Below are 26,938 nucleotides of genomic sequence, written 5' to 3'. Positions count from 1 at the left end.
TGGGAAAGTTAAGACTTAGAGAGATGAAGAATTTTGATTTAAGGAAGCAGCTAAGAGCAGTACTGGACCTAAGGGAGCCACTGGCCTCTTCATCTGTCATTTGTCATGAGATGCAGTGTTGAACTACTGTCATGCGACCTTCTTGCCCACTTATTAAGCCATGGGTACACAAACAGCAAGAGTGCTCTGTTAGTGTTTCCTATAAAATGACGTTTTAGAGAGATTAGAGGCCTTACATTGTATTGTATCTCCTGTTTTACCCCGCAAAACAGGAGAGGACAGATATAAAATATTTGGGAGCAGTTGTGAAAGTGTATATTGACAGAAAAGTACCTTATCGCTCTGTGATTGACATGTGTCTCAGCACCCATAGTGGTAGAATTATCTAAATAGGACAAGACTGAACAGCTAATACAAGCACATTTAAGAGCGGTAACAAAAGTAAACCAAAAGTTCCCTATGTCTACATGGGTTACTGATTTAAGTATACTTTTCCAATGGCATTCATTCATTTTTTTTTTATTCCTTTCTCCAAACACCATGTTTTAGTTCCTACTTTGTTGCCTAGCATTGGAAATTACCTCCACTTAAAAAAAAAAAAAATGTTTGATTTGCATGTGTTATTTGGACTCATGCATTGATTTAAAATCAGATCATCAAAGATAGGAACTTAGATGCCTCCAAAATATTAATTGAAAGAAGAGTTATATGGATATAGTTTATAGTTGAACAGCCAACATTTTCCATACTCAATATTCAGTCTAGTTTGTTATTAAAGTATAGAATGAGATGAGAAGAAGATAGATTTTAGAAGAGGAAAATGAACAAATATTTATTGATATGCTACTGTAGATCATTACATCTCACTCAAGCCTCTTAACAGCTTATAAAGTGTTATTATCTCCTATTTTACAAAGAAGAAACGGAGATACAAAGCAGCTCCCTCACCTAAAGTCAGAAAGCTGACAAGTAGTCAAGAATTGAACTCCAGCCTCTCTGACTCCACTATACCATGCAGACAAACCCTTTATGTACAATAAAATTCACAAGCAAATTAAGGGAGAAAACAGCAAGCCAAAAGCAACCCCGCTTATTTCTTTAGCAGGCAGCTGTGGTTTTTCCAGTGGTCATGTATGGATGCAAGAGTTGGACTGTGAAGAAAGCTGAGCACCGAAGAATTGATGCTTTTGAACTGTGGTGTTGGAGAAGACTCTTGAGAGTCCCTTGGACTGCAAGGAGATCCAACAAGTCCATTCTGAAGGAGATCAGCCCTGGGTGTTCTTTGGAAGGAATGATGTCAAAGCTGAAACTCCAGTACTTTGGCCACCTCATGCGAAGAGTTGACTCATTGGAAAAGACTCTGATGCTGGGAGGGATTGGGGGCAGGAGGAGAAGGGGACGACCCAGGATGAGATGGCTGGATGGCATCACCGACTCGATGGACATGAGTTTGAGTGAACTCCGGGAGATGGTGATAGACAGGGAGGCCTGGTATGCTGCAATTCATGGGGTCGCAGAGAGTTGCACACGACTGAGCAACTGAACTGAACTGAACTATAAATATAAACGTTAGCTTTAGAGCTAGGGAATGGGCCACCTTCCCTTCTTCTGATCTCTTCCCTTTTCTCACTTTCTATTTTGTTATTCTTTTCCAATGCCTCACTACATTGTCACTTCCTCCTAAGAACTCAGAGGAGTATATTTCAGGAGCAGTCAAAGAAAGAAACTGAGAGCAGAGAAGGGTGATTCAAAATCAACCCAAGAGGAGACGTTGTAATAAACACATACTTACCAGATGATGCACAGGCTTCAAAGGGATGGAAAAGGGACTGGGGAACAACTGAAATTCAGTGGAGGTAATGGACACACCACAGAGCATGTAAAGCAGAGAAGAAAACAAATTTTGATTTATATACTATATAGACGATCTTCCCAGATGACTCAGTGGTAAAGAACCTGCCTGCCAATTCAGGAGACTCTGGTTCGATCCCTGGGTCAGGAAGATCTCCTGGAAGAAGAAATCGCAACTGACTCCAGTATTCTTGCCTGGGAAATCCCATGGACAGCAGAGCTTGGTAGGCTACAGTGCAGGAGGTCGCAAAGAGGTGTACAAAACATAGCAACTGAGTGTGCATACCATACAGACACCTTGGAAATATACAGTAAATATTCCAACTATTTATCATCTATGAATAAAGAAACATCTACTCTGGGAGCAATACTGAAAAGTTTAGACAGTAGTAAAGTTCAAAAGCAGGTCAATGAGCCTAACAAAATGTTTCATTTACACCTGAATCTGTAATCGCCCCCCTGGCTTTGAGATTCAGCCTTCTAAAAATGTATTTCTTTCCTCTTAAACTTGACTCTTGGGGCTCTTGGTCACCATCTATATGCCAGGCGGAGAGCTAAGTACCTTTACATAAAATATCTCTTGCCATCCTAATGATAAGTCTGGGAGAAAGGCTATATTTTCCCCACTACAGAGAAGAAGCAACTGGGATTCAGACAGTAATGTGTCTGTGTATACTATGGATTCCAAATTTAAACTCAAGATCTCTCCCTTTAAAGTTGAATGGCCTTCCTCTTTTACAGTGTTGCAGAAACTTCTAAACATCATGGTGAGTACAAAATGGTGAGCCACACAAAAAATGAAAACTTCTTATGTGGATACTGGGGGGTTAAGAAATATTGGTTTGATTGGGTGATTGTTGACCAGTTTCATTTTAAAAAGCAAAGTAATGTACATTTGCCAGTGGGGTGGGGAGGAGGCAGAAATGTAGACAGTGGAAAGAACAGAGACATATCACAGCTTATTCACTCTCATTTCCATATATGCAGACTGAAGTTCTAGTTAGTTCTGCTTTTGTTATTGGTGAAGACGAAAGCTCACCTTTCCCACAAGTTGCCCAGATAAAAAGACCAGAATGATGGCTGGCAGTTCTTTGGGAGTAACCACACTTGTGCTGTGGTTCCTTTGGTTGAATTTAAATTCAGCTTGCATTTTATTCAAAGGAGCCTCTTTCCTACTTTCATCTGAACTGAATTAATGCACAATAAATACAGGCATCAAATTTTCTAACTGTGGTGAATAAAGGATATCCAAGGGTTATAGACTGTCAGTAAAAGCACATTACAAAACCTAAGTACTCAATTTCAAAAAGCCTTTTAACATAAATATTTCAAGATTATCAGCTTCGTTATCATTTCACACCAACAATTATCATTTCCCAAACCTATTCTGACATTTGAAGGAACATTAAGGAAAAAAAAATATTACTGCGTTATATCTGGCTACCACCATATAATGCCACTTAAAAGTTGGTTTAGAATAAAGATAAAGGCAGAGGAAGGTTGGCCACAGTGACTCAAATGAACCCTTTTCACTGTTTCTTTTTGAGTTATGTTAGTGTTATCTGATGTAAAAAGACACAGCACACACACATGCATCTACACACACAGACCACTGCAAGATCCCATTCAAATCTATTAATTTGGTTCAAACACTTTAGGATTTAAAGATCCTGACCAAGTGATACTGGAAACCATTACTAAAGTAAATGGGCTGTGTAATTAGAAAAACAGGACATTTCTTTGACCCTCTGACAGAGTGGATGGTTTTTACTCCTCAGCAGTTGGGTAGAACCCTGTGTTGGGGGCCTTAGGTCATACAGAAATATTGGCAGAGTTCCATGTCACTGGTACTACAGGAAGACAATCCAACTTGCCTATATAAAGGAGGAGTTGGCAGACGAGATGGCTGATAAATGGGAGCATTAAAATAAGCATTACTAATAAATTGGGGAAATTTTCACAAATGATTAAGGCAAATGATTTTTACCCAGCTTGGGTATTAAACTAGAAAGAACACAACAATTACCCAGTAGAGAAAATCAGATTCTATTTAGAAAGTTGCAAAAATAAATAATAGTTATGTTATTATCATAAAAGCTACTTACATTCAAAAGCATTTTATAAATCTAGAAAATATATAAGAGGGCTGGTCATTTGTTTATACCCTTTGTCTGGGGATTTTTCTACTCTATGATATATTGCCAACATCTGCTGGATTATGGAAAAAGCAAGAGAGTTCCAGAAAAACATCTACTTCTACTTTATTGACTATGCCAAAGCCTTTGACTGTGTGGATCACAATCAACTGTGGAAAATTCTGAAAGAGATGGGAATACCAGACCACCTGACCTGCCTCTTGAGAAACCTATATGCAGGTCAGGAAGCAACAGTTAGAACTGGACATGGGACAACAGACTGCTTCCAAGCAGGAAAAGGAGTCCATCAAAGCTGTATATTGTCACCCTGCTTATTTAACTTACATGCAGAGTACATCATGAGAAACGCTGGGCTGGATGAAGCACAAGCTGGAATCCAGATTGCTGGGAGAAATATAAATAAACTCAGATATGCAGGTGACACCACCCTTATGGCAGAAAGTGAAGAGGAACTAAAAAGCCTCTTGATGAAAGTGAAAGAGGAGAGTGAAAAAGTTGGCTTAAAGCTCAACATTCAGAAAATGAAGATCATGGCATCTGGTCCCATCACTTCATGGGAAATAGATGGGGAAACAGTGGAAACACTGTCAGACTTTATTTTGAGGGGCTCCAAAATCACTGCAGATGGTGATTGCAGCCATGAAACTAAAAGACGCTTACTCCTGGGAAGAAAAGTTATGACCAACCTAGATAGCATATTCAAAAGCAGAGACATTGGCAACTAAGGTCCGTCTAGTCAAGGCTATGTTTTTCCCAGTGGTCATGTGTGGATGCAAGAGTTGGACTGTGAAGAAAGCTGAGCACCGAAGAATTGATGCTTTTGAACTGTGGTGTTGGAGAAGACACTTGAGAGTCCCTTGGACTGCAAGGAGATCCAACCAGTCCATTCTAAAGGAGATTAGCCCTGGGTGTTCTTTGGAAGGAATGATGCTAAAGCTGAAACTCTGGTACTTTGGCCACCTCATGCAAAGAGTTGACTCATTGGAAAAGACTGATGCTGGGAGGGATTGGAGGCAGGAGGAGAAGGGGATGAGCCAGGATGAGATGGCTGGATGGCATCACCGATTCGATGGACATGAGTTTGAGTGAACTCCGGGAGCTGGTGATGGACAGGGAGGCCAGGTGTGCTGCGGTTCATGGGGTCGCAAAGAGTGGGACACGACTGAGTGACTGAACTGAACTGATGATGTATCAAAAGTTCAAAATACTCTCAAATTGGAGTTTCAACCAAATCAGTTTGGAAAGCACAAAACTGTCTCTGGGGAAATGTCAGCTTCCCCCATTAGAGGCCTTGTACACTTTCATACAGGCAGATCACAGGAGTCTTTAGTACTGAGAAATCCCTAGGGCTGTCCAGTGCATTCCTTTGCTGTGTTCTCAGTGTGAGGTCCCAGGGTAATTTGAGTATCTTACAGAAATGGGATTTGGAAGACTGAAAACCCAGTTTGACCCTGAAACACAGCTTGGGCAACTTCCTCAATCCTCCAAGTCCTATTACCTCATTAGCTGTTGTTCAGTCACTCAGTCATGTCTGACTCTGTGACCGCATGGACTGTGGTGTGTCAGGCTTCCCTATCCTTCACCATCTCCTGGAGCTTGCTCAAACTCATATCCATTGAGTCAGTGATGCCGTTCAACCATCTCATCCTCTGTCGTCCCCTTCTCCTCCTACTTTCAATCTTTCTCAGCATCAGGGACTGTTCTAATGAGTTGGCTCTTTGCATCATGTGGCCAAAGTATTGGAGCTTCAGCTTTAGCTTCAGCATCAGTCCTTCTAATGAATATTCAGGATTGATTTCCTTCAGGATGAACTGGTTTGATCTCCTTGCAGTCCAAGGGACACTCAAGAGTCTTCTCCAACACCACAGTTCAAAAGCATCAATTCTTGGTCACTCAGCCTTCTTTATGGTCCCAACTCTCTCAGTCATGTCCGACTCTTTGCGACCCCGTGGACTGTAACCTACTAGGCTTCTCCGTCCACGGGATTCTCCAGGCAAGAATACTGGAATGGATTGCCATTTCCTTCTCCAGGGGATCTTCCTGACCCAGGGATTAAACCCAGGTCTCCCACATTGAAGGCAGACGCTTTAACCTCTGAGCCACCAGGGAAGCTTACAACCATACCTGATTAATGGAAAAACGATACCTTTGACTAGATGGACCTTTGTTGGCAAAGTAATGTTTCAGCTTTTCAATACACTGTCTAGGTTTGTCATAGATTTTCTTCTAATGAGCAAGTGTCTTTTAATTTCATGGCCGCAGTCACCATTTGCAGTGATTTTGGACCCCCCAAAAATAAAGTTTGTCACCGTTTCCACTGTTTCCCCTTCTATTTACCATGAAGTAATGGGACTGGATGCCATGATTTTAGTTTTTTGAATGTTGAATTTTAAGCCACCTTTTTCACGCTCCATTTTTACCTTCACCAAGAGGCCCTTTAGTTCCTCTTCGCTTTCTGCCATAAAGGTGGTATCATCTGAGGTTATTGATATTTCTCCCTACAATCTTGATTCCAGCTTGTGCTTCATCCAGTCTGGCATTTCAAAAGATGTACTCTGCATAAAAGTTTTTTTTTTTTTTTAATTTATTTTTAAGTTATATTTGTTAAGGAAAAATTTACGTACATTAAATTCACTCTTTTTAAGTTTATAGTTTGATGAATTGGTGCTATCTTTTATTTATTTTTATTTTATTTTATTTATTATTATTTTTTAATATTTTTTAACTTTTTATTTTTACTTTATAATACTGTATTGGTTTTGCCATACATTGACATGAATCCACCACAGGTGTACATGCGATCCCAAACTTGAACCCCCCTCCCACCTCCCTCCCCACAACATCCCTCTGGGTCATCCCCGTGCACCAGCCCCAAGCATGCTGTATCCTGCATCGGACATAGACTGGTGATTCGATTCTTACATGATAGTATACATGTTTCAATGCCATTCTCCCAAATCATCCCACCCTCTCCCTCTCCCTCTGAGTCCAAAAGTCCGCTATACACATCTATGTCTCTTTTGCTGTCTTGCATACAGGGTCATCATTGCCATCTTTCTAAATTCCATATATATGTGTTAGTATACTGTATTGGTGTTTTTCTTTCTGGCTTACTTCACTCTGTATAATCGGTTCCAGTTTCATCCATCTCATCAGAACTGATTCAAATGTATTCTTTTTAATGGCTGAGTAATACTCCATTGTGTATATGTACCACAGCTTTCTTATCCATTCATCTGCTGATGGACATCTAGGTTGTTTCCATGTCCTGGCTATCATAAACAGTGCTGCGATGAACATTGGGGTACCTGTATCTCTTTCAATTCTGGTTTCCTCTGCATGTATGCCCAGCAGTGGGATTGCTGGGTCATAAGGCAGTTCTATTTGCAATTTTTTAAGGAATCTCCACACTGTTCTCCAAAGTGGTTGTACTAGTTTGCATTCCCACCAACAGTGCAAGAGGGTTCCCTTTTCTCCACACCCTCTCCAGCATTTATTGCTTGCAGATTTTTGGATCGCAGCCATTCTGACTGGTGTGAAGTGGTACCTCATTGTGGTCTTGATTTGCATTTCTCTGATAATGAGTGATGTTGAGCATCTTTTCATGTGTTTGTTAGCCATCCGTATGTCTTCTTTGGAGAAATATCTATTTAGTTCTTTGGCCCATTTTTTGATTGGGTTGTTTATTTTTCTGGAATTGAGCTGCATAAGTTGCTTGTATATTTTTGAGATTAGTTGTTTGTCCGTTGCTTCATTTGCTATTATTTTCTCCCATTCAGAAGGCTGTCTTTTCACCTTGCTTATATTTTCCTTTGTTGTGCAGAAGCTTTTAATTTTAATTAGATCCCATTTGTTTATTTTTGCTTTTATTTCCAGAATTCTGGGAGGTGGATCATAGAGGATCCTGCTGTGATTTATGTCGGAGAGTGTTTTGCTTGTGTTCTCCTCTAGGAGTTTTATAGTTTCTGGTCTTACATTTAGATCTTTAATCCATTTTGAGTTTATTTTCGTGTGCGGTGTTAGAAAGTGATCTAGTTTCATTCTTTTACAAGTGGTTGACCAGTTTTCCCAGCACCACTTGTTAAAGAGATTGTCTTTACTCCATTGTATATTCTTGCCTCCTTTGTCAAAGATAAGGTGTCCATAGGTGTGCGGATTTATCTCTGGGCTTTCTATTTTGTTCCATTGATCTATATTTCTGTCTTTGTGCCAGTACCATACTGTCTTGATGACTGTGGCTTTGTAGTAGAGCCTGACAAAGATACTACAAAAAAAGAAAACTACAGGCCAATATCACTGATGAACATAGATGTAAAAATCCTCAACAAAATTCTAGCAATCAGAATCCAACAACACATTAAAAAGATCATACACCATGACCAAGTGGGCTTTACCCCAGGGATGCAAGGATTCTTCAGTATCCGCAAATCAATCAATGTAATTCACCACATTAACAAATTGAAAAATAAAAGCCATATGATTTTCTCAATAGATGCAGAGAAGGCCTTTGACAAAATTCAACATCCATTTATGATAAAAACTCTCCAGAAAGCAGGAATAGAAGGAACATACCTCAACATAATAAAAGCTATATATGACAAACCCACAGCAAACATTATCCTCAATGGTGAAAAATTGAAAGCATTTCCCCTAAAGTCAGGAACAAGACAAGAGTGCCCACTTTCACCGCTACTATTCAACATAGTTCTGGAAGTTTCGGCCACAGCAATCTGAGCGGAAAAAGAAATAAAAGGAATCCAAATTGGAAAAGAAGAAGTAAAACTCTCACTGTTAGCAGATGACATAATCCTCTCCATAGAAAACCCTAAAGACTCCACCAGAAAATTACTAGAGGTAATCAATGAATATAGTAAAGTTGCAGGATATAAAATCAACACACAGAAATCCCTTGCATTCCTATACACTAATAATGAGAAAGTAGAAAAAGAAATTAAGGAAACAATTCCATTCACCATTGCAACGAAAAGAATAAAATACTTAGGAATATATCTACCTAAAGAAACTAAAGACCTATATATAGAAAACTATAAAACACTGATGAAAGAAATCAAAGAGGACACTAATAGATGGAGAAATATACCATGTTCATGGATTGGAAGAATCAATATAGTGAAAATGAGTATACTACCCAAAGCAATTTACAAATTCAATGCAATCCCTATCAAGCTACCAGAGATATTTTTCACAGAACTAGAACAAATAATTTCAAGATTTGTATGGAAATACAAAAAACCTCGAATAGCCAATGCATATAAGTTAAATAAGCAGGGTGATAATATACAGCCTTGATGTACTCCTTTCCCAATTTGGAACCAGTCCATTGTTACATGTCCGGTTCTAACTGTTGTTTCTTGACATGGATATAGGTTTCACACGAGGCAGGTAAGGTGGTCTGGCATTCACCGTTCCTTTAAGAATTTCCCTGTTTGTTGTGATCCGCATGGTCAAAGGCTTTAGTGTAGTCAAGCAGAAGTGTGTTTTTATGGAATCCTCTTTCTTTTTCTATGATACAATGGATGTTGGCAATTTGATTTCTGGTTCCACTGCCTTTTCTAAATCCAGCTTGAACATCTGGAAGTTCATCTGGAACTTGAAGCCTTTCTTGGAGAATTTTGAACATTACTTTGTTAGCATGTAAAATGAGTGCAATTGTGCAGTAGTTTGAACATTCTTTGGCATTGCCCTTCTTTGGGATTGGAATGAAAACTGGTCTTTTCTAGTTCTGTGGCCACTGCTGAGTTTTCCAGATTTGCTGGCGTATCGAGTGCAGCACTTTCACAGCATCATATTTTACGATTTGAAATAGCTCAGCTGGAATTCCATTATCTCCACTAGATTTGTTTGTAGTGATGCTTCCTAAGGCCCACTTGACTTCACAGTCCAAGATGTCTCACTCTAGGTAAGTGATCACACCGTCGTGGTTATCTGGGTCATAAAGATCTTTTCTGTATAGTTCTGTGTGTTTTTGCCACCTCTTTTTTATATCCTCTGCTTCTGTTAGGTCCATACTGTTCCTATCCTTTACTACCTCATTTGGAACACTGAACTATCTGCTTCAAGGGATTGTTGTGCTTACGGGATTAAATAACTTCTGAAAGTGATATGCATATGAGAGCTTCTCCAGAAGACTTCCTGGACTGGTGAAGATGGAACTGAAAAATCAGGAAACACGGAACTCTGTAGACATAATTCTCAAACTTTGGTGCACATAAAAATATCATCTAAAGAGCTTGCCAAAGAATGTTGATTCTAAAAAGTCTAATTCAGTAAATCTGGACTAGGCAAACCTTGGTAACAAATACCTTAGGTGAATCTGATATAGTTGGCTCATGAAGCCATACACTGATAAATAGATTTGGAATATAATACTCTAGCCAAATTTGAAAACAGATTGATTTATGTGGAATCATCAGACATTTCTTTCAGTATCTCTCCTCTCCTTCAAATCTTCAGGCTTCCGAAGCCCCCTAATTCTCATCTAGAATGAATTCCCCCAGACCCCCAAGCAGTAAGACATCCAAGTTTGAAGAACACTACACATTTTCTCTTGCCTATTTATTGTAAAATTGGATAAAAATAGGGGTTCACCGTCTTACAAATAAAAATGTAAGACTTTGAGTTTGGGAATATTTTGATGGGAATCAAGTCCTATTGCCCAGATGATGTGTTAATATAATTCACAAATGTTACTTATTCCTCACAGAGTTGAGTCGTGAATATTTATCCCTGGAAGAGATCTTAGTGATTATCAGTATTATTCACTTGTTTTACAGCTAAAGAAACTATACTATCTGGCTTATCCTCCAACCTAGAAACTTCACAAGTGAAGAAGTTTCCCATCCAAGGGAAGCCTGCTGAGAGGCAAGTCTACATGCAGAAGAATTTTGACAGTGAAGCATATTTTGTTTTCCTGTGTCAGAAAGGAATCCAGTGTCTTAGGGACTTTCCTGCTGGCCCAGTGGTTAAGACTCCATGCCATTGCAGGAAACACGAGTTCAGTCCCTGGTGGGGTCACTAAGATGCTACATGCCATGCAGCACAGCTAAAAAATAAAAAAAAAAAGAATCCAGTGTTTTAAATGATAGTCATAATTTCTTCGTATAAATAGAATACAGGTCATTGGAGTTATTAACTTCTTTCATAATGTCTTAACTCATGGGATATGAAAGTATGATTATGGATTCATCCCGCAAAGGAATAAACTCCTCCAACAAAACAAAATTACCCAGAACTCTTTTTTAATTCAAGAATTGAAAGTCTAGCATTCAAGAGAATTAAAAGTTATTTTCTCTGAAAAAGAGTTTCTCTGCCATGTTCCATCATAAAATCTGAATGCCTTTGGGTAATTGCTGCTTTGGGTTTTTCCCCCATTTTCTTTCCAAGTATACAGAAAACTTAGAGCGGATGCTATTTTTAATATGAATCCCCATGTGCTGTTTTCATAGATTACCTTTGCACTTTTCAGAGTAGGTTTTTCTAACCCAGGCCCATATAACTACAAAGATCCCTAGAACTCTTGCTTCCAATTCTTTTCACTGTGAACCTTTGAAAGATATTGATTCTGCAAATGTGAAAAATTAATTTATCAAAAATAGCACACATAAAATGGGGACTGGCAAGAGAAATCCTAAGAATATTGTTTTAACTGGAAGTTGTACCATTAACTGCTACAACTTACTGTATTTCTGTTATGGCTCTTTGCAATGTATTTATCACTGTGTGGGAACAGTTTAATCTACTCCATACAGAGAGCAGTAGGATTACTCAGTTTGTTTCAAAATATGATGTCCCTCACCACAAACAACTGATCTAAATTTCTTGCAGGGGGCAGGTCTCATTTTTTAATTTTTTTTCTAAAAGGAAATAACCCTTCTCTGAAAGTCAAATTTTTTTTAAAAAGCTGTGGTGTCTTTAACCACTTTTTTTTTTTTTTTTTTTCAGTTTTTCAGTTGACACCTTGTCGTGACTTACGGTAGGCTGCATCAATCATTCTGGGTTCCTACAGAAAATATTTTGTGGTGGTGACTATCCTAGGCAAGAAACTAAATGCCCTTTGTGGGTGAGTGTGCAGGTACCTCTGATTTCTTGCCAAATCATTCAGAATGCCACAAATCCATTAAATCTCTCCACAGGGAAGAAAAAATTCCCGCATCCTAGAGAGAGAATTTATGAGTTCATTTCAATCACCACAAATGAAAGCCACCCTTAATATTCATTAGAGATTTTATGGTGGCAATATGCATTATCTATTCCTATGCCCCTCTGAAAGGCCAATTTCTCCTGAAACCTTACATGGCTCCAAGCCACTCTTTGTAGAAACAATGGCCTATGTCCAAGTGGAGTCAAGGAGGCAAATGGATGACATTTCCTCACCCACTGGTAATGATTCCATTAAGGCATTGTGGTGGTTATGAGTTTCTAAGTTTTAAAAATGAAGAGCCCGATTTGCAAGGTTCAGTGACATCACTGGATACTTCTCCACTGCTTTCTGTGACCATCTGTCCTAAAGCGAAAGGGGCTTTTCTATTTGCATCACAAAGATGACTTTCAAAACTGGCATTTCTTTCCTTTGGAGAAATGTGTATTCTGGAGACACAAGTCTGTGAACCTGAGAACTGTTTATCTCTTCTTTCTACCCATTATAGTTCAAGGCACCATCTTCTAGCATCGATTTTTCCCTTCCAATCTATTTCATTACTGTGTGGAAAGCAATCTTGTCAATTTAAACATATATCTCATACCTCAACAAATAAACAGGAAATAGATAAAACCCCCAAACCATTAGCTTAAAACATTCCTTGCATAGCTTCCCATTGCTTTTAGGAGATGGACAACAAAATTCTGCATAACTTATGAGGCCATAAGGGGTCCAGTCCTTTCTCAGTTCTTCAGAACTGCCTTGCACTTCATCTTGCTTTCTCTCGCAGTCATGCTAACTCTCATTCTGGCCTCTAAGTCTCATAACTAGCCTCTTTTTGGCTAGTTCACTCCTGCTTTTGACATCAGATTGAAGCTCAAACATCATCACTCCTGAGAGTGTTTCCTAACTCCTTGCCCAGATCAAATTTACCTATTACAGGCTTTCCATAGAGCCATGTGGCACTCACAGATTTCATCAAAGTTATCATTTTTATTTGTGTGGTTATTTTCATTTTTGTCTCTCATTGGACTATGAGGATGGCAGTGTTTGTTCTGTTCAACATTTTATCTTCCTTATCTGGCACACTGTAAATACTTCAAAACAAACTGTTGAGTGAATAAATTAAATGAGTTCCTGACTTTAATCTATTTTGTGCCCTGGTTGAAAATCTCTTTTAATCGGTGAGATGAGGGCTTCAGTTTGGGTTGAGCTTGAGATGAACGGCAAATAGGCCATATTTCTAATCTAATTATTCATCAATGTGGTTGTATTTAATAGCTAGGAACTATGAGATGCATAAAGATCTTACACTGAATATTCATAAGGGTTTTAAGAGTGAATTCAACCAGTTGCTTTACAACTTCCCAGGAAAGACAGGGGACATGAATTTCTTTCCATCATTTTTCATTCTCTTAGGAAAAAGGTGTGTTATGCCTGAGAGTTATATTCTGACTCTAAAATAAAATATGGCATGCATAAGTGATATGATTATGGAAAAATATATGAAAGGAGTTTTAAAAAGCTAAAATCATTTTACATCTGAAAGATGCTGCTGATATGCTGATGCAGTGATAATTTGGGGGAGTCAGAAAAGGGCCATGGAGAGCCCAGTATGTGTACCCTGAGTCCCACTTCCTTTTTGTCTGCATGTCTCCGAGATTCACAAGCCTGGGGTCATGTACTTCTGGGGAGCTATAAGCAGTGGTCCCATGCTAGAAGAGCTAGGCAGTTCTGGCTTTCTTATCTATAAGGAGAAAATCGGGCAAGATGTATTTACAAATCTTAAAAATTAGTGAAAACTAGTCAATGTGCGTTTACTGTGACATTGTTGCATATGATACGAAACTGCTGAGAATTACTGATGGAGAGACTCCACCATCAGGTGTGTGTCTTGGTCATCTTTTTGGCCCCGCAGCCCAGAGCAAGAACTGATGTATCATAAACATAATGTTTTTCACTGAATGAAAGGTACATAATTATAAACACATAATTATAGTTTGTATTATAATTAAAGAGTAGTAACTGTCACTAGAAATAGTAGCTCTTCTTCATCAAGTTCCAACTGTGTGTCAGATATAGTTAAATACTCTACATCCAATTCTTTACAAGAACTCCACAAAAAAAATCTTCATTGTGTCTATCTGGATAAAAAACTGCAACTGAGATATCAAGTGATTTAGCAGTCACAAGGATTGTAAGCAGTGATGCATAGTTTAAGAGCAGGCTTGTAGTTTCTACCATGTACAGCTCCTCTTTGCCACCATGTTTATTTTTCTTTCTGCTGAACAATTTAAAGACAACTTAGTGATAGGAAAAGCCTGGATTGAGAGTTAGGAGGTTTATGTAGTACCACCTCTGCCATCATCTGCCATGGGACCCCAGGTAATTCACTGAATCTTCATGTGTCTCAATTTCCCCATTTCTAGGATGAAAGAATATTTTTTCCTCATAACAAGGCTAGTATAAAATGAAATGTGAGGGACCTCCCTGGTGGTCCAGTGGTTAAGAATCTGTCTGACAATACACTGGATACACATTTGATCCCTGTTCAGGGAACTGAGATTCCACATGCTGTGGGGCAACTAAGCCCACGAGCCACAACTATTGAGTCCAAGCTCTGGAGCCTGGGAGCCACAGCTGCTGAGCCACATGCCTGGAGCCCACGAGCTGCAACCAGAGAAGCCACCACAATAAGAAACCCGAGCACCACAGGGAAGAGTAGCTCCCACTCACCACAACTGGTGAAAGCTCGTGCACAGCCCAAATAAATAAATACTTTCCTAGAAAGTACTTCTAAAAAAAATGAAATCTGAGAAAAGTTATATTGCCTCTCAAAAACAGGAACTTTATTTAAGCAATTAGGCCCCTATGTTGAATAATTTCATTTATGTCAAATCACTCACTATATTTTATATCATCTCATTTTATACTGCAAGTTAGGAATGAACATCTTCATTTTTCACAGGTGAGGAAGTCTAGATACACTGCTAGCTTAAGCTCGAAAGTTACAAAGCCTCGATTTTAGATGCTTCCAGATTTGGGCTTGAAATATATTTCTGCAAGCTACTGTTACATTACATAAATGATTTAATCTCTTTTATCATTAAAATGGGAGTAATAATACCACCTAACGGAATCGTAACACAAAGATACATAAAACACTTAAAATAGAGTCAAGTGCTAAGTCAATGGAGACTATGGTTGTCATTATACAGACATGTCTACATGACCAGACATGTCTACTTTGGCCACGTGATGCGAAGAGCCAACTCATTAGAAAAGAAACCTGATGCTGGAAGAGATTGAGGGCGGGAGGAGAAGAGGGTGGCAGAGGTTGAGATAGTTGGATAGCATCACCGACTCAGTGGGCATGCATCTGAGCAAACTCTGGGAGATAGTGAAGGACAGGGAAGCCTGGCATGCTGCAGTCCATGGGGTTGCAAAGAGTCAGACACAACTTAGTGACCGAACAACAACACATGATCAGAACAAGATCTGAAAGGTGGCACCGTGTGTGTGTGTGTGTGTGTGTGTGTGTGTGTGTGTGATAATTGATGACAGCAGGGGCGGCTGTCTCATTTCAGCCCAGCACTCTCCATACCACAAAGCCTCCTGCTCTTCTGCCCCCGACCACAATCCTATTCAAACTTCACCACCCATTTGTCAAAGCAGGATTTTGTCCTTTGAAATGGCACTCAAAAGGATTTTAAGAAATAGCTCTTCTTGAGTTACAGAAGCCTTCTTAGTTCCTGAGAAGAGAAATTAGACATCTTGGTTTATGAAGAAGTTTTCATAATCAGAGGAACCTGGCTGTAACTCAAGTAAAGTCTGTATTCACATACATGGTTGCTAGTTCAGAATATGAGGAAGTACCCAGGACAGAGGAAGTGCAGTTGGTCAGGAAAACAAAGAACAATAAAAACCAAAACCTAAAATAGCTTATGTAAAAAAAATTATAGAAATAAGATCAACAATGGTCATCTGAAAAGTGAAAAGAGAGCTAATTTGAAAAAGCTGAAGGACAATCGTTTTGTACTAACCTCTTTCTGCACATAGGATATACCTTTCTTGGTGTCCTCTCATAACCCAAATACTGAAGATAGAAAGGAGCCTTTAAGATCATTAATAGCCCTCTTTCTGAAGATGAAGATGCAGAAGACCATGGAGATTAAGCAGCCTGATCCAGAGATGCCAGTAAGTGACAGCAATGAGCTTGTAACTGACTTTCCGGGCTCCAATCTGTGCTCCTTTGATGTACAACATAACTTCTGACACACCTGGCTGTGCGCTCAAAATATGACATGGTCTTTAGCTTACTTAGCAATATTTGAATTATGAGCTTCTTTCTCTGGCACAGAAAAAATTCTACCAATACGTGGAACATTCTCCAAGACTCATTATATAAAATGTCCTAACATTTAGACCTCTCTTTTTGTAAAGGTCAAGGTCCAGCTTTAGATTGGCTTTATTCTGCTGAAATATGCAGAAGAGTTAAACTCTCAGGAAGGAGGAGCTTGAGGTGTCCCATGATCAATGAGCATAAATGGGTCCCCTTCAGACTGATATTTGTTGCCTTCCTTTGTCTATTTGAGAATCCAGAGAAGCAAATTTCATCTTGATTATAGAAGGCAAAATGTAGTTATAATTGATTATCATGGATCCTATATCATTATCATAAGAGCTACTGTAAACTACAAACATTTTATGATGACTTTAGAGAGATTTTATTATGAGGTGTACTAATTCAACTTTCTCCTTAATTTGATGCAAGTGAATGCTGCTGCTGCTGCTGCTAAGTCACTTCAGTTGTGTCCGACTCTGTGCAACCCCATAGATGGCAGCTCACAAGGCTCCGCCATCCCTGGGATTCTCCAGGCAAGAACACTGGAGTGGGTTGCCATTTCCCTCTCCAATGCATGAAAGTAAAAAGTGAAAGTGAAGTCACTCAGCTGTGTCCTACTCTTTGCGACTCCATGGACTGCAGCCCACCAGGCTCCTCTGTCCATGGGATTTTCCAGGCAAGAGTACTGCTGTGGGGTGCCATTGCCTTCTCCGATGCACTTGAATAAACAAGCACAAAGGAAAAACAACAAAACAGAGAAAAGTGAGGCAAAACCTTAAGGCCATTCATGAAAAAGAGAGATTCTTGGTTTCTATAACAGTTCTAGGACTGGCACAGATTTGTTGTTTTCACTGATATTCAGAAGGTTTGTAAAACTGAGAAAAGCCAAACACCAACCCAAATAATTGGATTCGTTTGCATTCTACATTGCTCAGATTCAAAAGTCTAGTTTAATGATACCTCTAGTTATCCTGGACTTCTAGAATACAGTTTTACACTTACAGAGCAATTGTATTTTCTCATTTTATTTTTATATTCATTATACAGGATTTTATTATAAAAGACATTTTAACATTTCATAAACATTTACAATGTACTCTCTTCAAATTGAGCCTAAATAATTTCTATAAATCTGATATCTTGCACTATTATAATATCTCATCATTTAAGTGTTTCTTCTATAAACTCTCTTTTTTTCATGTAAATGTGCTTGTGCATCTGGCTGGATCTTTTCCAGGATGATTTTATGTACAATTACTACCATATGTTTCCCATCTTTGTGAATTTTTATACAAAGAATTGTGATTATTTGTTTTTCTTTTTTACCTTTTTAAAATAAGACCCTATAAACTCTCAATGGGCTTCCTTGGTGGCTCAGCTGGTAAAGAACCCACCTGCAATGTGGGATACCTGGATTTGATCCCTGGGTTGTGAAGATCTCCTGAAGAATGGAAAGTCTACCCACTACAGTATTCTGGCCTGAAGAATTCTGGGGCTATTCCATGGGGTCGCAAAGAGTCGGACACAACTGAGCAACTTTTACTTTTACGTTCAAACTCTCATTACGGATACAAAATGGTAGATTTCCCACCCACCCCCAGCCACACACACACATTTAGAGCCTAAGTGGCTTGCTTAGGAGGCACTTGATATGAGTTAGCTAAATGAGTGAATACATGGATGAATGAATAAATTATTGCAGCTTCTTCTGTTTTTCAAATTCTTCTCTTGGGTAAATATTAATTCTCCTTCCCTCAAACATTATATTAGCTATAATTAAAAATTTGTCACATAAAATACTCATCATTAATTATTTTTCCTTGTTCACTTTTAGGGCCTTACAATTATTTTTATTATCTTGATTCTCAAGTTAATTAATTTCAGCACAAAGTGTAGTAGGTATAAATATCTTTTGGTACTTTTCTGTCCATTTTCCTATTTTTTCCTTTTGAATTTCTCAGTCCAAATTGTCATTTACTCTGCCTTCCTTTTCACAAGTTGTCCAAATCTATTAATTAAAACCTGTTCTCTTTCCATACTACCATAATCCCAAGGTAAACAAATAAAAGTTTAAAGCTGTTCTAACAAATAGCTTTTGGTGTTACAGTTGGAAACAAGGGTATTAAACTATGAGGAATTATGCATTGATGTCTCAGAGCCTGTCTTCCTCTGGGTGGATATGGGAGCAGTCATCTTGGTATATCATACACTGAACCTGTAAAAATATTAATACCCTCATCAGTGGGACCACAGAGACTTTTTGTCAGGAGTCTAACATCACTAATATACAGAGAAAATGATAATAGAACCTATGAAATTAATTTTTTTTCCTAAACCATGCCCCTCCTTATTCTCTTTTTACTGGTCCTCTCAATCCTCATTCCTTTTCACACGTTTTTTCCTTCAAAGTGTACACCATGAATTCTAATTTGACCATATATATTTTTTAAACTTCCATACTATTCATCAAATAGAGAAGAAAAGAAGATACAAATGGGAAAACAGTATAAATAAAGTGATAGAGATGGGGGAAAATCTGGACTGAGCAAAATGATAGTATCACTTTGCTAATTGTGTGTGTGTGTGTGTGTGTGTGTGTGTGTGTGTGAAGGAGACTTGTGAGGATCTAGTTAGAAAGCAGATTAGGTCAATGAGTTTGCTTTTGATCCTGTAGGTGTTGAGGAGACACTTAAAGATTTGTAAGGGTAGCAGCAAAATTATTAGGTTTGAGCTTCAGAATCGTTATCCAGGCAGCATTAATCAGGTAGATTAGTCAAGTAAATTAATCTGGTAGATTAATCTGGTAATGATGTGTCACGTTGATTGAAAGAGATAGGCTAGCATCAGAGAGACGGAGAGATTGCCGAGGTTGAGATTAGGAAGACAAAAGTAGAAGATGGGCACAGATAGTGTTTCTCCCACAGATCAGTAGTTTTGGAGGGAGATTATTGAAACTCTGAAATCACTTAACGGTGGGGCTGTATGACCCAAGAACATTCTGTTCCTCTCACTGAAACAGTTCAGTAAAGAAATCTTCCACTCTCTACACTCTCTCTTGGTGCGATTTTGAAGGATTCATGTAATACTCCAATAAAACCTTCTAGCTTCACTCATCTCATTCTCTTCTTATACATATAAAGATGCTTTAAGTAGAGATTTGTTTATTTTGTCACCTTGAGATTTTGTATATAAACTTCACTCATTTTTCTTTGACCTCTATGAAATTTTCTTTCTCATTATCATTTTTCTATCTATACTACATTTCAGTTCTTCTGTGTGTGTGTTTCTGTTGTATTCTCTGAGGCCTTTGACTTTCCTTCTTCCTGAAAACTTTTGTTATTGTCATTTTTAAATATATCACACTATTTTTATAAAAGAGATTTCAAAACATTTTAGACATTTAAAGGGAAAAATGGATATCTGTTCCCCTTTTTCATGTCAAGATTATTTCCATTTCTTAAGCTGAAAAACTATTCTAAAAAATCTGAGAAAATAATCCCAGATTTGGAAAAATATATTAGCTGCTATTGTATTATTTTTTAAAAATATAAGATTAAAGGAAGACCTCATCGCCTTTGCAACATGCAAACTTTATTCTTTCTTGTCCTTATTCCAACCAAGCCTATGGCTCATTCTCCTCTTTTGTTATGTTTCAAGTTTTTAGCATGCAGGATTTCATAAGTACTCTCCCATCACTCTTCTTGTAAGTTGATTGTAAACACTTGGTTTCAATATTATTTTTGGTTGCTTTCATTGTTATGTTTCTTAAGATGCATCTGAATTCCCTCTCAATACCACTCATCATGGATATTAGAAAAGACTGGCATCCTTATATAGCTTTTCCTTTCACATTTCTCTTGTGGGGTATTTGCTTTCATAAATCTCATCTTTTGTCTTTCTCAATTTATAGCAATTCTATAATCACATCTCTCTCCCCACTCCTCAGATCCCATAGACCTTACAAACAACTAAACCACACATTAAATATCTGTATGTCTCATTCTCCCCCTCTTGACTTTTGTGAAGAGTTCTTCACAAATAATACATTTCCCTGTCTGGATTCAGCTTGTTTATGGTATTTCAACTGAGTTAAATATTGCTACTTTCCAAGCCCAGCACAAGCTCTGGACTCTTTGATTTGGGTATAAATATCACCTGCTATTGACAGAGTCCTGACACCATTTCATTTAATCATCCCAACATCCTTTGTGTAGTAGACCTTGATAACCTTGTTTTACAAATGAGTGCTTTCAGTATGCAAAAAGTCACTCAGAGGAAAAGAAATGAGTAGGATCTGAAACCAATACAGAATTGAAATTTGTTCATTAAAGAGGGTAAGGAGTTTGCCCAATCTCACTCTGCTAGTGATGTCAGAGTTGGCATTATGCCCAGCTCTAGAAGAGCTAGAATTGAGGGTTTGAGCCTGAAGTTGGTTAGCAGGGAGATGTATCTGGAAGAATGAGGACTGTCTGAAGACAAGCCAATTTCAGGCTGCCTCAAAACTGATACAATGATGAGATCAAAGACACAGGAATCCATTCTTGTTGAGATTTCTGAGATCAAAAAACTAATTTGTGGATTAGTTTTATTTCCCCCAAAATGTGGGGTTTAGGCCCTGCTCCAACGAATGTTCATATGTTGGTATATTTAGAAAAAAAACCTGGTCACTACTGACTACCTGTCATTGATAGTAACACTCATTTGAGAAGACTTTTTCTTTGACACTATCTGCCTTCTGTATCTTGCCTAGAAGGAAAGTAAGTATACCCAAATAAGAGCCCTGCAATTATTACAGAAAAATATCAGATATGCTAAAATGAAACTAGATAGTTTTACTTGCTATTATTATAGAATATATATGTAAAATATAAAAATATTTTGCCCTCATTCAACTTCTTTTACTCCGTGTCTCAAATCCCTGAGTGCAAGTGGTCCCATTAAATTTACCAAACCAATTTAACTCTAACATGTTCTTGAACCCTCTGTCCAAGTCCACTGAGGTTTTCCTGTTACAAATGCTGAACATTACTGTCTGAAATTCTGAACATTCTGCAGATATGTTTGACTTTCTATAGATAAAACTTATTTACTTAATCATTTAGCTATGTACTAAAATAGCCAAAATTACTTAAGTAAAAGAAAAACATTACTATGCATACACACCTAAACCAACACACACATCCACAAACACTCATACACACCCATGATAATAGAGTTTATATATGATACTTTCAAATTGTGGTGCTGAAAAAGACTCTTGAGAGTCTCCTGGACTGCAAGATCAAACCAGTCAATCTTAAAGGAAATCAACCCTGAATATTCATTGAAAAGACTGATGCTGAAGCTGAAACTCCAATATTTTGGCCACCTGAGGCAAAGAGCAGACTCACTGGAGACAACAGGATGCTGGGAAAGATAGAAGGCAAAAGGAGAAGAGGGTGGCAGAGGATGAGCCTCCATCCTCTGGATAGCATCACCAACTCAACAGGCATGCATTTGAGCAAACTCTGGGAGATAGTAAGGATAGGAAAGCCTGGCATGCTGCAGTCTGTGGAGTCACAAAGAGTCAGACACAACTTAGCACTGAACAACAGCAATGACTGCATTAATATAGAACAGTTGGACAATGAAGAAGTAATTTTTTCTCTAGATCTATGATAACAAAGTCTGTCGGTTTCCAAAACTTCTATTCATTTAGTCAGCAAATGTTACTCAAATATTTGAGTGCCCATGACATTCTGCTTCCCTGGTGACTCAATGGTGAAGAATCACCTGCCAATGCAGGAGACATAGGTTCTATCCCTGAGTTAGGCAGATCCCCTAAGAAGGAAATGGCAACGCACTCTAGTAGTCTTGCCTGGGAAATCCCATGGACAGAGGAGCCTGATGGGCTACATACAGACATAGGGTTGCAAAGAGTTGAACATGATTGAAACTATATAATTTTAGTTTCTCTATTACCCCCGGAAGGCCTAAATGGCACCCCAATCTAGTTTTCTTGCTTGGAACATTCCATGGACAGAGGAGCCTGGCAGGCTACAGTCGATGGGGTCGCAACGAGCTGGACTAATTTTAGTTTCTCTGTTAGCCCCTGGAGTAGGAAATGGCAATCCAGTCTAGTATTTTTGCTTGGAACATTCCATGGACAGAGGAGCCTGGTGGGCTACAGTCCATAGGGTCTCAAAGAGTTGCAAACAGCAACATTCTAGAGACTAGGGAGAATATAAATATAAATTATTTATAGCAAGTAAACTAATGCCCAACTCGTCCTGCTACAGAATAGAGTGTGATGAGCTCCATAAAGATAAGGCCAGTGCATGTATTATTTGGCTCTGTGTCCCCAGTGTCTAATATTGTGATGCTAATGAGGAGCCATCCCACGTTGAAGGTCAGGAAGGGCAGCAGTGAGGAGATACCCCTCATCCAAGGTAAGGAGCAGTGGCTGTGCTTTGCTGGAGCAGTCGTGAAGAGATACCCCACGCCCAAGGTAAGAGAAACCCAAGTAAGATGGTAGGCGTTGCAAGAGGGCATCAGAGGGAAGGCACACTGAAACCATACTCACAGAAAACTAGTCAGTCTAATCACACTAGGACCACAGCCTTGTCTAACTCAATGAAACTAAGCCATGCCTGTGGGGCAACCCAAGACAGGTGGGTCATGGTGGAGAGGTCTGACAGAAAGGGGTCCACTGGAGAAGGGAATGGCAAACCACTTGAGTATTCTTGCCTTGAGAACCCCACAAACAGTATGAAAAGGCAAAATGATAGTATGTTGAAACAGGAACTCCCCAGGTCAGTAGGTGCCCAATATGCTACTGGAGATCAGTGGAGAAATAACTCCAGAAAGAATGAAGGGATGGAACCAAAGCAAAAACAATACCCAGCTGTGGATGTGACTGGTGATAGAAACAAGGTCCGATGCTGTAAAGAGCAATATTGCATAGGAACCCGGAATGTCAGGTCCATGAATCAAGGCAAATTGGAAGTGGTCAAACAAGAGATGGCAAGAGTGAACGTTGACATTCTAGAAATCAGTGAACTAAAATGGACTGGAATGGGTGAATTTAACTCAGATGACTATTATATCCACCATTGCAGGCAGGAATCCCTCAGAAGAAATGGAGTAGCCATCATGGTCAACAAAAGAGTCCGAAATGCAGTACTTGGATGCAATCTCAAAAATGACAGAATGATCTCTGTTCGTCTCCAAGGCAAACCATTCAATATCATGGTAATCCAAGTCTATGCTCCAACCAGTAATGCTGAAGAAGCTGAAGTTGAACGGTTCTATGAAGACCTAGAAGACCTTTTAGAACTAACACCACCAAAAGATGTCCTTTTCATTATAGGGGACTGGAATGCAAAAGTAAGAAGTCAAGAAACATCTGGAGTAACAGGCAAATTTGGCCTTGGAATACGGAATGAAGCAGGGCAAAGACTAATAGAGTTTTGCCAAGAAAATGGACTGGTCATAGCAAACACCTTCTCCCAACAACACAAGAAAAGACTCTATACATGGACATCACCAGATGGTCAACACTGAAATCAGATTGATTATATTCTTTGCAGCCAAAGATGGAGAAGCTCCATACAGTCAACAAAAACAAGACCGGGAGCTGACTGTGGCTCAGATCATGAACTCCCTATTGCCAAATTCAGGCTCAAATTGAAGAAAGTAGGGAAAACTGCTAGACCACTCAGGTATGACCTAAATCAAATCCATTATGATTATACAGTGGAAGTGAGAAATAGATTTAAGGGCCTAGATCTGATAGACAGAGTGCCTGATGAACTATGGAATGAGGTTCATGACATTGTACAGGAGACAGGGATCAAGACCATCCCCATGGAAAAGAAATGCAAAAAAGCAAAATGGCTGTCTGGGGAGGCCTTACAAATAGTTGTGAGAAGAAGAGAAGTGAAAAGCAGAGCAGAAAAGGAAAGGTATAAGCATCTGAATGCAGAATTCCAAAGAATAGCAAGAAGAGATAAGAAAGCCTTCTTCAGAGATCAATGCAAAGAAATAGAGGAAAAGAACAGAATGGGAAAGACTAGAGATCTCTTCAAGAAAATTAGAGATACCAAGGGAACATTTCATGCAAAAATGGGCTCGATAAAGGACAGAAGTGGTATGGAACTAACAGAAGCAGAAGATATTAAGAAGAGATGGCAAAAATACATGGAAGAACTGTACAAAAAAGATCTTCATGACCCGAATAATCACAATGGTGTGATCACTCACCTAAAGCCAGACATCCTACTGTGAAGTCAAGTGGGCCTTAGAAAGCATCACTACAAACAAAGCTAGTGGAAGGTGATGGAATTCCAGTTGAGCTCTTTCAAATCCTGAAAGATGATGCTGTGAAAGTGTTGCACTCAATATGCCAGCAAATTTGGAAAACTCAGCAGTGGCCACAGGGCTGGAAAATGTCAGTTTTCATTCCAGTCCCAAAGAAAGGCAATGCCAAAGAATGCTCAAACTACTGCACAATTGCACTCATCTCACATGCTAGTAAAGTAATGCTCAAAATTCTCCAAGCCAGGCTTCAGCAATACATGAACCAAGAACTTCCTGATGTTCAAGCTGGTCTTCAAAAAGGCAGAGGAACCAGAGATCAAATTGCCAACATCCGCTGGAACATGGAAAAAGCAAGATAATTCCAAAAAAACATCTATTTCTGCTTTCTTGACTATGCCAAAGCCTTTGACTGTGTGGATCACAATAAACTGTGGAAAATTCTGAAAGAGATGGGAATACCAGACCACCTGACCTGCCTCTTGAGAAATCTGTATGCAGGTCAGGAAGCAACAGTTAGATCTGGACATGGAACAACAGGCTGGTTCCAAATAGGAAAAGGAGTACGTCAAGGCTGTATATTGTCACCCTGCTTATTTACCTTATATGCAGAGTACATCATGAGAAACGCTGGACTGGAAGAAACACAAGCTGGAATCAAGATTGCCGGGAGGAATATCAATAACCTCAGAAATGCAGATGACACCACCCTTATGGCAGAAAGTGAAGAGGAACTAAAAAGCCTCTTGATGAAAGTGAAAGAGGAGAGCGAAAAAGTTGGCTTAAAGCTCAACATTCACAAAATGAAGATCATGGCATCTGGTCTCATCACTTCATGGGAAATAGATGGGGAAACAGTGGAAACAGTGTCAGACTTAATTTTGAGGGGTTCCAAAATCACTGCAGATGGTGATTGCAGCCATGAAATTAAAAGACGCTTACTCCTTGGAATGAAAGTTATGACCAACCTAGATAGCATATTCAAAAGCAGAAACATTACTTTGCCAACTAAGGGTTGTCTAGTCAAGGCTACGGTTTTTCCAGTAGTCATGTATGGATGTGAGAGTTGGACTGTGAAGAAGGCTGAGCACTGAAGAATTGATGCTTTTGAACTGTGGTGTTGGAGAAGACTCTTGAGAGTCCCTTGGACTGCAAGGAGATCCACCAATCCATTCTGAAGGAGATCAGCCCTGGGATTTCTTTGGAAGGAATGATGTCAAAGCTGAAACTCCAGTACTTTGGCCACCTCATGCGAAGAGTTGACTCATTGGAAAAGTCTCTGATGCTGGGAGGGATCGGGGGCAGGAGGAGAAGGGGACGACAGAGGATGAGATGGCTGGATGGCATCACTGACTCGATGGACATGAGTCTGAGTGAACTCCGGGAGTTGGTGATGGACAGGGAGTCCTGGCGTGCTGCGATTCATGGAGTCGCAAAGAGTGGGACACGACTGAGTGACTGAACTGAACTGAATGTAGATTTAATACCTATACAGTGAAAGAAGAATGCCCTTAAGTCATCTGGAAGTTAGAAGGAAAAAGAGATTGCTTCTATCTGGTATGACCCAGGCAAGTTTTCTAGAGGACAAAGTATTTGATCTAAGTATTATGGGTTAGGATGATTATTTTAAAGGAAAGAGGAATATACCAGGCAGATGAGTAACCTATCTGGAAAAAAAAAAAGTAACACTCTTAAATCTTAGAATATTTGTGTTATATAATTTTAGTTTCTCTATTACCCCCTGGAGTAGGCATGGCAACCCACTCTAGTATTCTTGCCTGGAGCATTCCATAGACAGAAGAGCCTGGGGGGCTACAGTCAATGGGATCACAAAGAGTCTGACATCACTGAACTACTGAGCATCTTCTGTTTTACAATTGAGAACATTAAGCTTAAATGGTTCCAATAATTTGCCCAAATAGCAGAACTTGAATTCAAGCCCAGATGTGTCTAACTCCAGATCATTGCTCTTTCTTGTGTGCCATATACCATTAGTTTAGTACATGGGAAACACTATAATACATTAGCTAAAATCAGGATCCTTAGCATAGGACTGTGGAGGTTCTAGATTTTGGCTTCACAAATTGTTAGATCTGTGACACTGTACCTGTTAGTTTTTTGTACCTCATCTTT

At 39.1% G+C, this 26,938-nt stretch overlaps 1 protein-coding gene across 1 annotated transcript in view; it reads right to left on the bottom strand.

The window, feature by feature from the left end:
* SAMSN1 (SAM domain, SH3 domain and nuclear localization signals 1) overlaps positions 1 to 26,938 on the bottom strand; it is a 173,212-nt gene that overhangs the window by 77,795 nt on the left and 68,479 nt on the right. The gene's annotated exons all lie outside the window — the stretch shown is intronic.

The sequence above is a fragment of the Budorcas taxicolor genome, chromosome 1 (genome assembly GCF_023091745.1).
Source record: "Budorcas taxicolor isolate Tak-1 chromosome 1, Takin1.1, whole genome shotgun sequence".
Classification (NCBI taxonomy): domain Eukaryota; kingdom Metazoa; phylum Chordata; class Mammalia; order Artiodactyla; family Bovidae; genus Budorcas; species Budorcas taxicolor.
The sequence above is the reverse complement of the archived record's forward strand: the minus strand, read 5'-3'. Positions and strand labels throughout refer to the sequence as shown.